General features: G+C 51.0%; 1 protein-coding gene across 2 annotated transcripts in view; it reads left to right on the top strand.

Moving 5' to 3' along the window:
• The first annotated feature begins 9,975 nt into the window (after window positions 1-9,975).
• Window positions 9,976-14,857, top strand: part of KCND3 (potassium voltage-gated channel subfamily D member 3) — a 224,317-nt gene continuing 219,435 nt past the window's right edge. The window contains exons 1-2 of one of the 2 annotated variants that reach the window (XM_069573806.1): window positions 9,976-10,388; window positions 13,195-13,377. The gene's annotated coding sequence lies outside the window, so the exon portion shown is untranslated. The remainder of the gene's footprint in view (window positions 10,389-13,194; window positions 13,378-14,857) is intronic. The other variant, XM_069573801.1, reaches the window with a different exon arrangement.

The following is a 14,857-nucleotide window of genomic DNA, read 5'->3' as shown; positions in this document are numbered from 1 at the left end:
TAGTTAGGGGCTACCATATTAGCACAAATCTAAGATATGAGATCCTCATAGACAGTTCTACCAAATCCTGAGCGTGTAGGACATTCTTGTCAGACAGTCTTATTTCTTGTGCCTGGAGGTGGCATGGTAGAGCGCAGGGCCTTGAACATTCACATAGTCAGATAGATGCAAGGTTTAAATCCTAACTGTGCCACCATATGGGTCAGGATAGGCTTCCTACTTGAACATATATACCCAGAGTTCAGTGGCTTAACATAATAGAAATTTGTTTTTTTTTTTCCCCCACTCATTTCATAGACCAACTAAGGTTAGGAAGGACAGAGGATGAGATGGCTACATGGCATTACCAACTCGATGGACATGAATTTGAGCATGCTGCAGGAGCTGGTGATGGACAAGGAAACCTGGCGTGCTGCAGCCCATGGGGTCGCAGAATTGGACATGACTGAGCGCCTGAACTGAACTGAGAGCTGAAACGAACTGAACTGAACTACTCCACATTGTCATCCGGAGACCCAAGATTCTTCCTTATTGTGGCTCCACCCTCTTCCAGGTCCTTGAAATTCTCTCTATTCAGCTAGTGGATAGAGGGGAAGAAAAGCACACGTAGGATTGCTCTGGATATTTTTTATGGGTCCGGTTTATACTACCTTTGTCAGAATTTAGTCACAGAAGCCAAACCTAATCACAAGGGATCCTGGGAAATGTACGGTAGCTGCACCCATGAAAAAGATGAACTGAGTTTGGTTAACATCTAGTCAGACCCTGCCAGGAGCCTGAGAGGCTATAGTCCATAGGGTCGCAGAGTCAGACATGACTGGGCAACTGAGCATGAAGCCAGTCTCTGCCGCAGGTATCGGCTAGCTCTGTGACCTTAGGCTCAGCTTGCTTATCTGTGAGATGGAGGTAGACTAAGAACTGATAAAGGTGAAATGAAATAACACATGTGAAAAATGCCAAGTTGTGATTCATGACTATGATTTTTGCCACTCCGTTTGGGTCTCATTTCAGTTATTAGGGAGCAGTCCTGCTGACACCAAAAAGCTTGCCCACGGAGACACCACTGCATGGCATTTAATTCATCTTTCTTTCTCTCCAAGGAGCAGGTCAGATTTTGGAGAGAATTCAGGAAGCCCTTGAGCTTGCTAAACCCAAGGACTAGCCCATAGGCACAGATGCAAATACTGCCCAAATGGTCTTAGTGTCCTGAGGTTAGGGAGGAAGACATCTCATTCCTTGGAGAGATGGATTTTGACGCCATAGGAGGGTGCAATTACTGAAATATTTACAGATGAAACTGCGTGTCATCTGGAATTTGCTTCAAAATTATCAGGGAGTGGTGATGACCATGGGTATAGATAAGACATGACTGGCCTTGAGTTGGTATTTATCAAAGCTAAATGGTGGGTTCATGGGGGGTCTTTTATACAATTCTCTGTTCTTTTGTGTGTGTCTGAAATTTTCCATAACAAAGAACTTCTTAAGGGCCCTGAGGATCCTTCTTAACAGGCTTTGCTGAGAAACCCAGAAGCCTCTTATGACCTTGCAGTATGGAGACAGTAGCTTGACTGTGTTTATTTACTTGTTGACTCATCAAAGCAATTAACAGTTTTGCAGCTGAATCTCCCACAAACCCAGTGAGGCAGAAACATCCAATCCCAGCCTTGAGCTCTAAAGAAAAAATGAGCTTGAGTGTGAGTATCATAGAGGTGCAGTGCTGTGAGGGCCTTGGCTGGTACTCATGGGCTCTGCCTGCTTACCAAGAACAACTTGGTATAAAAACCAGTGTACAGATCCCTTCATCAGAACACTTGTGCAAGATCTGAAGGCTTGGATTTCTAGCTTCAAAATTCAGAAACAGCCCACCTTGTTGCTTATGTTAATGGTTATATCAATGGGGCCAGTTTTTTGAGTGGACAGTGACTCTGTGGAGTTAGGAAGACTTCTGTCCCCCTAAAACATACCCTGTTACTCAGATGGAGCATCAGATCCACTCTTGTTTCATGACCTGGATTTTCATTATCCTGTTAAAATGTAAATACTGTATTTCTGGACAGGATAGATACTTACACATCAGTTTAAATGATTTATCAGTTCTTGCTCACAAGGAAGGAATCGGAGAGAAGTAGGCACTTACAGAAATAAGGTGACACAGAATGGAGGGAGGGGCAAAACAGAAAAGCATCTAGAGACAAATTTCTCTGATTTCACACATTTCCTAGGTCTTGATATGAAGAATAACAAGGAAAGAACTTGAGTGACCTGTCTGAACTTCTTCACAAACAAGCACTATAGAGAGCTGTGCCTTTAGACTTAAAAATGCTACGGTAAAGTCATGCAGGATCTTGCTGTGATTTTAGGTAATAGAGTGTTCTGCCTATGTTTTCCTCTAAGAGTTTTATAGTTTCTGACCTTATATTAAGTCTTTAATTCATTTTGAGTTTACCTTTGTGTATGGTGTTAGGAAGTATTCTAATTTCATTCTTTTATATGTAGCTGTCCAGTTTTCCCAGCAGCACTTATTGAAGAGACTATCTTTGCCCCATTGCATATTCTTGCCTCCTTTATCAAAGATAAGGTGCCCATAGGTTCATGGGTTTAATCTATGGGCTTTCTATCTTGTTCCAATGGTCTATATTTCTATTTTTGTGCCAGTACCATACTATCTTGATGACTGTAGCTTTGTAGTATAGTCTGAAGTCAGAAAGGTTGATTCCTTCGCTTCATTAACATGTGTAAAATAAATAGTGGGAATTTGATGTATGACTTGGAAACTCAAACCAGGGCTCTGTGACAACCTAGAAGTGTGAAATGGCGTGGAAGATGGGAGAGAGGCAAGAGGGAGGGGACAGATGTATACCTGTGGCTGATCCATGTTGATACATGGCAGAAACTAACACAATATTGTAATTATCCTTCAATTAAAAATAAATGAATTAAGAAAAAATGCTAGGGTAAAGTCAATTGTAATACCATCCAATATTTTATTTATAAATGCATATGAAACAAAATCCCTGCAGATGACGACTGCAGCCATGAAATTAAAAGCTGCTTGCTCCTTAGGAAAAAAGCTATGACCAACCTAGACAGCATATTAAAAAGCAGACACATTACTTTACCAACAAAGGTACGTCTAGTCAAAGCTGTGGTTTTTCCCGTAGTCATGTATGGATGTGAGTTGGATTAGAAAGAAGGCTAAGTGCAGAAGAATTGAAGCTTTTGAACTGTGGTGTTGGAGAAGACTCTTGAGATTCCCTTGGACTGCAAGGAGATCCAACCAGTCAATCCTAAAGGAAATCAGTCCTGAATATTCATTGGAAGGACTGATGCTGAAGTTGAAATTCCAATACTTTGGCCACCTGATGCAAAGAACCGACTCATTGGAAAAGACCCTGATACTGGGAAGGATTGAAGGCAGGAGGAGAAGGGGATGCCAGAGGATGAGATGGTTGGATGGCATCACCGACTCAATGGACATGAGTTTGAGTAAGCTCCAGGAGTTGGTAATGGTCAGGGAAGCCTGGTGTGCTGCAGTCCCTGGGGTCGCAAAGAGTCAGACACGACTGAGCGACTGAACTGAACTGAACTGATGAAACATGTTATATGCATTATCTAACTCAATCTTCCTGAACCCTATGAGTCAAGATGATCACCATAATCCATTTCACAGGTGAGGTAACTGAGGATCAGAGAAGTAAAGCAGCTTGCCCAAGGCCACACAGCTTGTAAATTAGTCAAGATTTGAAGCCAGGTTTATCCTGAGCCCATGTCCTCCCTTCCACTGTCCTGGGTTTCCTATGTGGTTTACATACAATTTTATACTTAAAGTTCAACAAGCTTTGTTCTTGGCATCTCTTTGTGTCAAGCCTAGGTTTTGGCTAATGGGTTTTTGACGAGCTCTCTTGCAGGGTTTTATGGTGAGCACAGTCACAGCTGCAGGCAACCAGGTACATTTCCAACTGACCGCATCCTGGCTGTTCCCAAGGAGGTGATATTCTGGAGATGTGATTGACATTCTGCCAGAAAGGAAAGAAAAGACTTCCCTAAAAACCAATCTTGTTCAAGAGCAGAACACTGGCCAGATCTCTGCAGGCAGCATCGACTGAGGTTCTCTTTGTAGATCTGAAAAGGCTAGAGGAGGGGGGTTTTGGGGCTCTTTTCATCTAGGATCAGCCAAATATCGAACACCCTCATCCTTTATCTCTGTCTTCATGACAGTGCTTAAGCTCAATCAGATGGAACCTGGAGGCTGACCAGTTGAAAAATTTATTGCATATTCTCAGTTATGTAAAATCAAGGGAGCTATGAGAAAGAAAGTTAAAATAAATTCCTAATGCAAAGTTCTTGAGCATTTGTAATGTGCTGAACATTGAGCTAGCATGTTTAGAGATGGCTAAGATGTGGTCCTTCCTTAAACAGCTTAAAGTCAGAAAAGGAGGCTGCTATGCAAACAACCAAGGTAATAACTATATCTGAGGTATTCAGGAAGGACTGTGGGAGCTTAAGAGGGGAATGGTTAGTTCCTCCTGAGGTGCGGATCTGAAATGAATCAATATGCCTTATGTGACCTTTGGGCTGGGTATTGAAGGTCTGGGACTGAGTGGAAGTTTGCTAGGAAAACAGTAGGAAATAGGAAATACGGCATGTCTGGAAGACAGTACAGCATGTACAAAGGCAGGAGAGTGTGAAAAGATGTGATTTGGTCAAGCAGTAGAGAGCAGGGCTTTACGATGGAAAGAAAAACATGTGTGAGTGGAAGAAGGTAAGGCCAGAAATGAAGCGCAGGATATGACACAATTGGAACAGGGTGCTTTAGAGGCAACGATCTATTGGAGAAGATTGAAGGGGAGTGGCGAGATGATGCAGAGGAGTGCCTGTGTGCAAGGACAGAGATCCGTGGTACATAATCAGTGGTCAGGGAGAGTTCAGGAAAGAACAGTCAGCACCTGAATGAGCTTGAAATCAGGGACTCCCATCAACTCTCCAGGGAAAAGGGCAAATGAAGAAGCAGAGAAGACAAAGGACAGAGCCTTGGGAAACATCAGCACACAGGCAAAAGGAATCACCAGGGAAGAAGAGAACAGTCCCTGCACCTACGATCTGTACCTTCAGCCTCTACCCACCCTCCTTCAAACGGTCACCAGCAAAAACTGAACAGATGAGTAGTATTTTTTTTTCCATCCAGTCCCTGTAGCCTCCTCATAAGAAGGGGACACAGGCAATAATATCTATGGTACAGACCTTGCAAGGAGTCCAGAACATGTTGGCTCCTGAACTTAAGGCTGATATGTTAAGCCTGATACAATCCAAGGACTTGCAGTGCTGCTTTGGACCCTTGGATGGCCTTCCCAGGCCTGGGCATTTACAGCTCCCCCTCCTGTTAGCGGGGCTTCCCAGGTGGCACAAGTGGTAAAGAACCCGCTTGCCAATGCGGGAGATACCGAAAACGTGCGTTCGATCCCTGGAGCAGGAGGATCCCCTGGAAGAGGGCATTGCAACCCACCCCAGTATTCATGCCTGGAGAATCCCATGGACAGAGGAGCCTGGTGGGCTATAGTCCATGGGGTTGCAAAGAGTCAGACATGACTGAAGCGACTTAGCACACATATACTCCTGTCAGTGGCTTCCTGAATCCCCAGCTGTGGGACCCTGGAAGAAGCCACTTAACCTCTCTGTACATTGACTAGCTGCTCAGGGACTGGAGTAAATACATTCTGATGGCCCTGAGTAAATGCTCCTATGCCCAGCTGTGGGAATAAGGGATAGGAGGCAATGGCAGGTTCAGAGCCAGAGGACTCCCGAGCCCAAAGGAGACTCAGTGAAAATGAAGGGCCCCTACGAAGGGACCCCTACTGCGGTCCCTCACTGCAACTTTGCCTTCATAAAGCTGCATCCACATGAGCATCTAGCATCCTTACTTACTCCTCCAGCATAAAATTCCCCTGGGACATGCTCCACGGGCTTCTGACATGATCCAGCCCCTGCCTTATCCCTATTCCTGTGGCACTTCCTCTTTTCCTCATCAGAGGTCTCCCTCTCTGGGGCTGAAAAACAAACACTTCATCCAGGTGAGCGTGACCCATCCCCAGCTGTGGCCTGGCATTGTTATCATTATATGCACAGAGGTGTGTATCTGTCTGTCTTGTGTATGCCTTGTCCCTCTACCTTCCTCTCCAGGCAAATTTCCTCACACTTCCTGCCGGCACCACTCCTGCCCTGAACAGCAAAGATAAGCACCAGTTATATTACCCTTCTATGTTCCAGGCACCCTCTAAGTGCTTTACCTGTGAGAACTGTTCATCTTCACCAGACCCTGTAAGGTAGATAGTTCTATGTATTTCTATTTTGTGCTTTCCAGGCGGCGCTAGTGGTAAAGAACCCTACTGCCAATGCCCTACTCCATAGAATCTTCCTGACCCAGGGATCGAACCCGCGTCTCTTACACCTCTTGCATCTCCTGAAATGACTTAGCATGTGGGCACATTCCTATTTTAGAGATGAGGAAATCAAGGCACAGAGGTTCAGTAGCTTCCCCAAGATCACACAGCAGGTAAACAGCAGAGGCAGGGTCAAACTCAGGCAGTCTGACTTCAAAGTCTGTTTATTTACCTCCAAGATACACAGCACCCTGAATATAAAAAGCCAGCAACCCTAAGAGGTACAGTTCCACCCTCCAAACCCCTGCCTCATCAAGGGGAAGATTGGTGAAGTAGTCCAACCACAAGCAATGAAGGTAGAAGCAACCCTTATGGACACTCAAAGGCACAGCTTCTAAGAGCAAACCTGAGCAGAGAAGCCCTGGGAAATCCCCAAGCAGACACCAGCTCCAGCAAGTCAGCAGACTTGGAGGCTGCAGAGTTGATGGGGCAGCCTCTTACCCCCATAGTCCACACAGTGACAAGCTCTGCAAATAGCGGCCAGAGTGAAGGGACTAAAGAAGAATCCTCATGTGTGCACAGCTTGGAAAGGACACACAGAGCACAGTGGTCCATAGGAGCACCATCCTTAAATAGAAAAGATAGCTTGAAATAAGCCCTGAACTCATATGTGCGCGCTCTCTCTCTCTCTCTCTCTCTCTCTCTCTCTCTCTCTCTCTCTCTCTCTCTCTCACACACACACACACACACACACACACACACACACACACACACGGCCACGGCCAGCGGATTGACTGAACAAATGCCTTAGCTGTGCCGGTGGCAAAGGAAAGAATTCTAGTGCCCTGGCAGCTCCTAACTTTCAGTTCCTATTTAGAATATCTGAATTGGGAGCATCGACAAGCTCCCAAATTAGCTTTTTAAATAGAAGCTGAGAGTTAAAGGAAAAGCGGCCGTGTCATGGGGGAAATGCAAGTGAGAATCCTGGCCAGGCCAGACCAGAGGGAGATAGGGGAAAGGCGAGGCCAGGCAGTGCTGGAAAGATGCAATGGAGGGCATGGAGCCCAGGCAAGGGAAGCATCTCCAGGCAGTGGCTCCTTCAAGCTGCCAGTCAAGGGGCCTCCCTTCTGCCCATTACTTGCTCTCTCATTTTCCAGGTCACCTGGTTGTGAGAAGAGCTGGTAAGTAACAACCACACTGGCCTAGACTAGAAATCTGTCTTTTATATTTTCTCTAGATCTTCTCAACAGAAAGGGGAATACAGTCCACAGCTACTTCACTTAAATGATGAGATGTGAACCTGGGAGGAATGGGTCCAGAGGTGTGTGTGTGTTGCAGGGCAAGGTGGGGCGGGGGCAGGGGATGTCCTGAATCAATGTCCTGTCCTCAAACAGGGCTGACCAGGCACAGGAGAGCACACTTGTCCCACAAGTATATCTTTCTGGAGGAGGAAGATGCTCCCAGCTAACTGTTCCTGGAAACCTTCAAGCTATGGGGCAGACCCAGCCCCTGAGCTACCTGCAAGATGCAAAACAAAGATGGGAATGCGCAAGAGTTCAAACCTGGGCAGAAATAAAATGTGTGCATGCTAAGCTGCTTCAATCCTGTCTGACTCTTCGAGACCCTGGACTGTAGCCCACCGGGCTCCTCTGTCTATGGGATTCTCCAGGACTGAATAGTGGACTGGGTTGCCATGTCCTCCTCCAGGGGATCTTTCTGACCCAGGAATTGAACCCCAATCTCTTATGACTCTCACATTGGCAGGAGGGGTCTTTACCACTAGCACCACCTGGGAAGCCCCAAGAAAAAAAGCACCGAGTTTTAACTTCCCCAAATTGGACAAGGCTGAAGGAAACTGCCCCTCCCCAGACCTGCTCACCCAGAGTTTGAGAACTCTCAGGGGTCACAGCAGTTGTGAGAAAATTAGCTCTTCCCCAGGGATGGGAGGAGGGAGGTGGGAGCAGAGCCAGGGCCTTCCCCGAATTCTTCCCCCCATCTGCCAGGGAGTGGCACTGTTGTTAATCATTATTACTGTATGCAAATCACTATGCAAATCCCACACCGCTCCTGGGGCTCCTGGCAAATGCTAATAGAGCCTACGCCCAGCTCTTCAAGGGCCAACTGTACATCTTTCAGACAGACAAGCTGAAGGGGGCTTTGCGGGGAGTGGGACGAATGGGTGAATGAGGGCTTCCGAGCCAGCCAGGAGCCCGCTCGGGCTCAGGCCACCATGACTCACCCCACTTCTTAATCTACAGCAGGGCTAAGGGTTCTCATAAAAGCCAGAAGCCTCGTTCGGACTCAGAGAGGTTCTTTCCCAGCCCCCTTCAAGCACGCCCACCCTTCACCGCACTCTGCACCCTCGGTCTCTGTTTCACACCGAGAACTGTGGTCGCTCAAGCTCTACGTCTCGGTCCCTGCTGAGGCACGGAGCTGCCTCGCCTCCGGAGCGCCAGGCGATTCCGGGCATCCAGGCCGAGATCTCGGAATTCTGGACGCGGGGACAGCTGGAGCCGCTCGGGTCGACACCGTTCGCGCGGACTGAACCCTCTGCGAACCGAGACCGAGAGTGTGGGAGTCTGGGCCATATACCACTCTCTTGGGATGCTGCGGGGCTCCATCCGCCTGACCTATTGGGCACTTGCCGACTGCCCGCTCCCCATCCTGGGCCGAGCCACCGGGCAGTGGGGATCCTTAGGCTCCGGAGAGGGATCGAGGGACCGGGCGGACTCGGGTTGAGAGTTCACGCTCCCAAGTCCAGACTTTGGGGTCTAGGTCCTGAGTCCACGTGGAAGGAAAGGAGGGCGAATCCCTACCTTCGGGTCGTGCCCCTTGCGCTCCGGAAGAAGAGCGGCTCTTACGTGGGGCAAGGGCATTGTGTGTCCCCCGGGACCTCTCCAGCCCCAGCACACCAAGCTCACGGCCGCGGCGAGCTACGAAGCTTGCGCGGTGCCGGGCTCCACCTCCCCAGGTGGCAGGGTTCGGCCGCAGGCAAGTGCTGATGCCGCGTGGACAGTCGGCGAGAAACAGACACCCAGCTGGTCCACACACACCCCACGCGCGCACACACTGACGCTCCCTGTCACCTCTCCCCGAGTCCCCAGCACACACGCCTCCGAGCTCACACTCACGCCTACTCCCCGCTCCGCCTCCACGCCCAGGCCGAGCTCACCTTGCCACGCTCACCCCCGTGCCCACCCTCGCTGGCACACGCGCCCACACCCGCGTCGGCACACTCCGCCACCTCTAGGCACACCCTAAGATTCCTCCACTGGCCCGGGGAGACGCACCAGGCTCTGCCTCGTCTCCCTGCCCCCCACCCTGGCTCACGCGCGCGCCCCTCTACACACACATACACACACACACACGCACACACACACACCCTCGCGCGGGGAGTCACTCCCCCTAGAACGCCCTCGCCCTGGGCACCCTCCCGCGGCGAGCCTCCGGGTCCTCCTCGTCTTTCCCTCCGCGCTCTCGGGCCCGGCCTGGAGCCGCTCGGTCGCCGGGGATCTGTCGGGAGGCAAGGGCGCAGCCTCGCCGCCTCCCCCGGACTCTTCTCTCCGCCCCGCCCGCGCCGCGCCCCCATCGCCTCCCCCTTCTGGAGAGGGACCTCGCCAGGCAGCCGGTGGCCCGCCGGGCTCCGCTCCGCGCGGCGCCGGCAGCGGCGGGGGCAGGGCGCGAGCGAGGGAGCCCGCGAGCCCGCGAGCCCGCGAGCGGAGCGGCGAGGCGGGGAGGGGACGCGCTGCCGAGCCGGGGCTGGAGCGACGGCGGCCGCGGCGGCGGCGACGGGGGAGGGAGGGCCCCACGGACAGACGGACGCACGAACGGACGGAGCGAAGAAGGGAAGGAGAGACTTGGCTCGCGAGGAGGAGCGGTGCGAGCGGCGGCCGCTGGGCGCTTCCCCGCGCTGCTGGGTGCTCTGCGCCTCCGCGGCCCCCGGCTCCCGGCGGCAGCTTCCTAGCGCGCGCGGGGCGCGGGGTGCGGGGCCCGGGGCTTGCTTCGCTGAAGGTAAGAGGGACGCGACCGAGCCTTTCGGAGCCAGGAAGCGCGCTCAGCGCTGCTCCCACGCCTGTTGCTCCGGCTGCCCACGCGGCACCCTCCCACTCCCGCACCCGGGTGGGTGGGCGCTGGGGCGCCGGAAGGATTGGGGGTGGGGCTGGCGCCGCGGGGGAGCAGGCAGCCGGCCCGGAGGCGTCGGTTCCCGCGGGCCGCGGAGCCGCCCCCGGGCAGCTAGGCGCTGTGAGGTTTGGAGGTGGGGGTGTGAACCTCTGCCCTCCTTCCACTGGCCTGCCTTCCCTCCGGGGTGCCAGAGGCAGCGCCCCGGGATCCGGCGGCAGGTGGCGACGGCTCGCTCGGTCCCCCGCTCCTTCTGAGGGGAGAAGGAGAGCAATGGCTGAGGGTGGAAGCGGGGAGCAGTTTGGGGCGCTTTACAAAGTTCTTCAGCCGGGCGATCGGGCGGTGTGCCTCCCATAGGCCGGGGGCCCGCACATCTGGTCCTGCCCGACGCCGCTTGCCCTCGGCGAGCTCTGGGAAGGGTCTCTGAGCAACACCAGGGGCCAGAGTGCCCCGGGGGAGGCCGTTGGAAAGACTCACTTTGCGAGATGTTTACACTAGGAATGAGGTGCGGAAGGGACTGGGAAGAGAAGTTACCTAGAATCAACTAAATTCCTGCACTTGCTTAGTGTTGACATTTGAATCGAGTCCAAGATGTTCTGCTTTTATCCCGGGCAGCGGTGATATGTCAGCAACAGGCTGGGGTTCTGAACCTGGAATCTTATAGCAAAGAGAAGGCTCGGTTATATTTCTTGGGAGAGGGTGCCTGAACTTTCTCCCGATCCTAGGTACAAGGCAATCTTTTCAAGACCTGGTTCTATGTGGTTCGTGATGGTATTTTGCATGAATGTAACAGAGATGGTTAAATTTACGCCTTATTTACCATCACTTCAAGGGAACCGAGATATTTAATGTCTGTAGAAAGGGGGCCTGGGCCAGCAAGAATGCAATGCAAAGCATGTGTACCTTTTTCCCATGTGGACATGTTGGCACAGGGGCTGGAATAGATGTGTTTATTTTCCCCTGTCTCTACTGGAATGCAACAAAATGCAAGTACACAAGGGACCCCCAGAGGAAGAAAGATTAGCGGCTTGCTTCCTTTTGTTGTTGAAGAGGCTGGAGGAAAAAACCCGAGAGTTCAGAAAAGTGCCCTGGCCAGCCTAGGAGAGGCACTGCAGGAGAAGAGGATCTCTGTGTGTGTCCCAGGCCTGCATCCCAAGGATCCCCATCTCGACACCCTACCAATTTCATGGCTGCTTACCCAAACCCTGTGGGCACAGGAGAATGCCCTCTGGGTTGTCAGGACCCTCCGCTCCCAGACTGGCTCCATTCCGGGCTGAGTGAAACATTGTGGAAAGTAAAAGTTTCATGAGACTCTCCATACCGAGTAGTCTGTCGAGGTCACTGAAGGGTAGATCTTGGTGACATGCTGTTTCCATTGCCTTGTGCCTGTGCTCAGGTTAAGTGTCAGTCCCCAGGACAGGTGGCCTGCTCACTTTGCCCACATTGGGCCCTCTATCTCCGCCACAGAAGCTGGCTAACAGGGCCGCCTGTTTACAGCAGGGGGAATGTGTTTCCCTTTTCTAGGATTTTTTTTTTCCCGCCTGTGTCATTTCAGCGCTCACCTGTTTCAAATGTCTCTTCCCCATCCTCCCCCCACCCCCATCTTTCCCACTGTCAAACTCTTCTGCCAAAAACAAAAATAGCTTCAGATTTTTCATTTGTAAGGCGTCCACGTCCTAGTAAAACCTTGGCATTTGAGGCCTGTGCAGTGCTATTGGCTGGAAATGGGGCCGCACTGTGGTGCCTGTTGCAAGAATTCATACCCAGGTCGGCTCCAGGAGGCGTTGGTGCCTGTCAGGGTGCGAGTGTTGTGGTGAGAGTCTTGGAGAAGCCCTGCTTGAGCTGGGTAAAGCCTGCAGGCTTGTATGGAGGGGATGGCGGGCATGGCCACAGGCATGGGACACTTTTCCTCCACTTCCAAACAAACTCTCTCACACACAGAAGTAACAATAGGGTGATTCCTCCCATTTTGGTACCTTTTACCAAGGGGACAGGGCTTGAAGCTTTGGAGACAGCCTGGCCTTCTTTGGGAAGATTGTCCTGGTTTAATACATGGGATGAAAGTTCGACTATGGGACCAGAGGCTTTTATGATAGATAGAAAGGGACTGTTCTTCCTTCCCCAGTTCTCAATTATTCATCTGAGAGTAGTTTGTAAAATACCCAGAGACTTTGGAGAAGAGGAGATCGGTATGAGGAGGGGAGGGTAAAGTGATGGGGTTCAGCATGGCCGCAGCAGGTACCAGGGAGTGAGGCCTGGGAGTCAGGGTGAAACAGCACGGGCAGAATGGTAGTGGGAGGGCTCCACTCTCCCAGGGTATACCACTGCATACCTGGCCCAAGCAGAGTATTAGGGGGGTACCTGCTGGTTCTGTGGGCTCTTACTCTTTGCCATGGGAACCCCCCAAGTTCCTGCCTTTCTTAGCTTCATCCTGGGATAAAGCAAGGATGTTAAGACTCAGAGGTCCAGGGGCCAGAATCTGGAGCCCGGGCCCCTTTTCCCTCCAGGGGTGTGGCCAGGGGTTCTGTGAATGAACTGGGCCTTTGATTGCCATGAGTTCTAAGCAATGCAGGTTGTGTGCCCCTTTCTGGGCACCAGCCTCATCAGAAATTCCCAGAAGCGCCTCTGTTAAAAGGAGGCTCAGATTAACTCTGTCCCCACAGCAACAAACCCAGAGGCTCTACTGCTTGCTTTGCAGGGGACACCGTGAGGAAGAGACCTTGGTGAGACCTGAGCTACAGGCTTGATGTCCTGGATCCAGTAGAATCAAGGATTGCTTGAGCTAGAGATCTCCTTGTCACTTTCTTGTCCAGTTATCTCATTTGACAGACGAGGCTTGTGAGGCCCAGAGGATAATGGTGGCTTGCTTTCACAAGTTCAGGTGAGAATTAGAATGGGAGTACTGGGCCTTCCAGATCCATGCTTCCTGCTGCCTGGGGACGGGGTGGGTAGAGCCTGCATCCTGCTCTCTCCCAAAGGACCTTCAGTATTTGGCTACACCTAGGTCAAGGAAGTCATTTGACAGTGAGCTGCCATGCCATGCTGCCATGCCATGTCACTTCAGTTGTGTCTCTTTGCAACCCTATGGATTGCAGCCCGCCAGGCTCCTCTGTCCATGGGATTCTCCAGGCAGGAATAGTGGAGTGGGTTGCCATTTCCTCCTCCAGGGAATCTTCCCCACCCAGGGATCGAACCTGTGTCTCTCTTGGCTCCTGCACCAGCAGGCAGGTTCTTTACTACTAGCACCAACAGATCAGTAGCCTATTGGAAAATCGTCACCTCCTATATACACAGAACATAGCCACTTTGAAGGAGTCTCAGCTCCTTGCCTGAAGCCTGTCAGCATAAATGCCTATGTCATAGGATTTTTGTGGGATTAATTAACTGTTGCTGCAAAAAGTGCTTAAACCAGTGCCCACTGCATAGTCAGTGATCAATAAATGTTAGCTAAATCTGAATTGGAATTATCTTGTGACCAATCTTTAAACTGCAGGCTTTCTTCCCAAACTTCTCTTGCTCCTCAGAAAACCTAGCTAAGTGTGTGCTTAGAGACTACAGATTCTCCTAGTAGCCTAAAGGAGATACAGGGAGTTAAAAGGGTACATTTCTTGAAGAAAGATATAAAATGCATGGGATGTGTTCCCCAATCTTCTATCAGCGGCATGTGGATTACTCATTGCCGTGGGTAAACGATCCCCCTGTTCTTTCCTCAGTTCCCGTAATCAAGAGCTCATCAGGCCTGTGCTGTTTTTCTGTTCTCTGACTGGTGACATTTAGAGGGAATGTCACTGTCATTCCCGATGTCTTCTGTGGCACCTGAATCAACCTCCCTTTATGAGGAAGCAGAAAGTCCTGTGAACATGCTCCTTAGCAAGCAGAGGGGAAACTGAGGTAGAGGTCAGCTCCTTGGGAAAACTCCACTGAGAGCCACAGTGAGTCGGAGGCACTTAAATTGGGTTCATTTTATTTAGATCTGTCTTCAGAGTTTACTGAGTGGAGAGAGAATGCCCAGCCTTGAAAACCCGGATGGTGTGGAATAAAATCGATGGATTGCAATTGGCATCTATATAATCTGGATTCCTACCTGTCCTTTATTGTGCCCACCTTTGGGGATCATCGGTAGGTTGGGCACCTACTACACTACCTCCTGACTTGTCATGTAAAGATAGAAGTGTCATGGCCTTTACCCTTAAGGAGCTTCATGTGGGATGGGGAAAGCAGGGAAGAGGCCTGGCTACCTCCTCGAACTCCACATTGAGATGGCCCAGGTTTAAATCTCCCTGCCTAATCATTACATCGTTTAGCCAGTTATACCTCCTCATGCTTCATCTTCCTCATCTGCAAAATGGGGACGACGGTGG

This window comes from Ovis canadensis, chromosome 1, assembly GCF_042477335.2.
Source record: "Ovis canadensis isolate MfBH-ARS-UI-01 breed Bighorn chromosome 1, ARS-UI_OviCan_v2, whole genome shotgun sequence".
Taxonomy (NCBI): domain Eukaryota; kingdom Metazoa; phylum Chordata; class Mammalia; order Artiodactyla; family Bovidae; genus Ovis; species Ovis canadensis.
The sequence above is the reverse complement of the archived record's forward strand: the minus strand, read 5'-3'. Positions and strand labels throughout refer to the sequence as shown.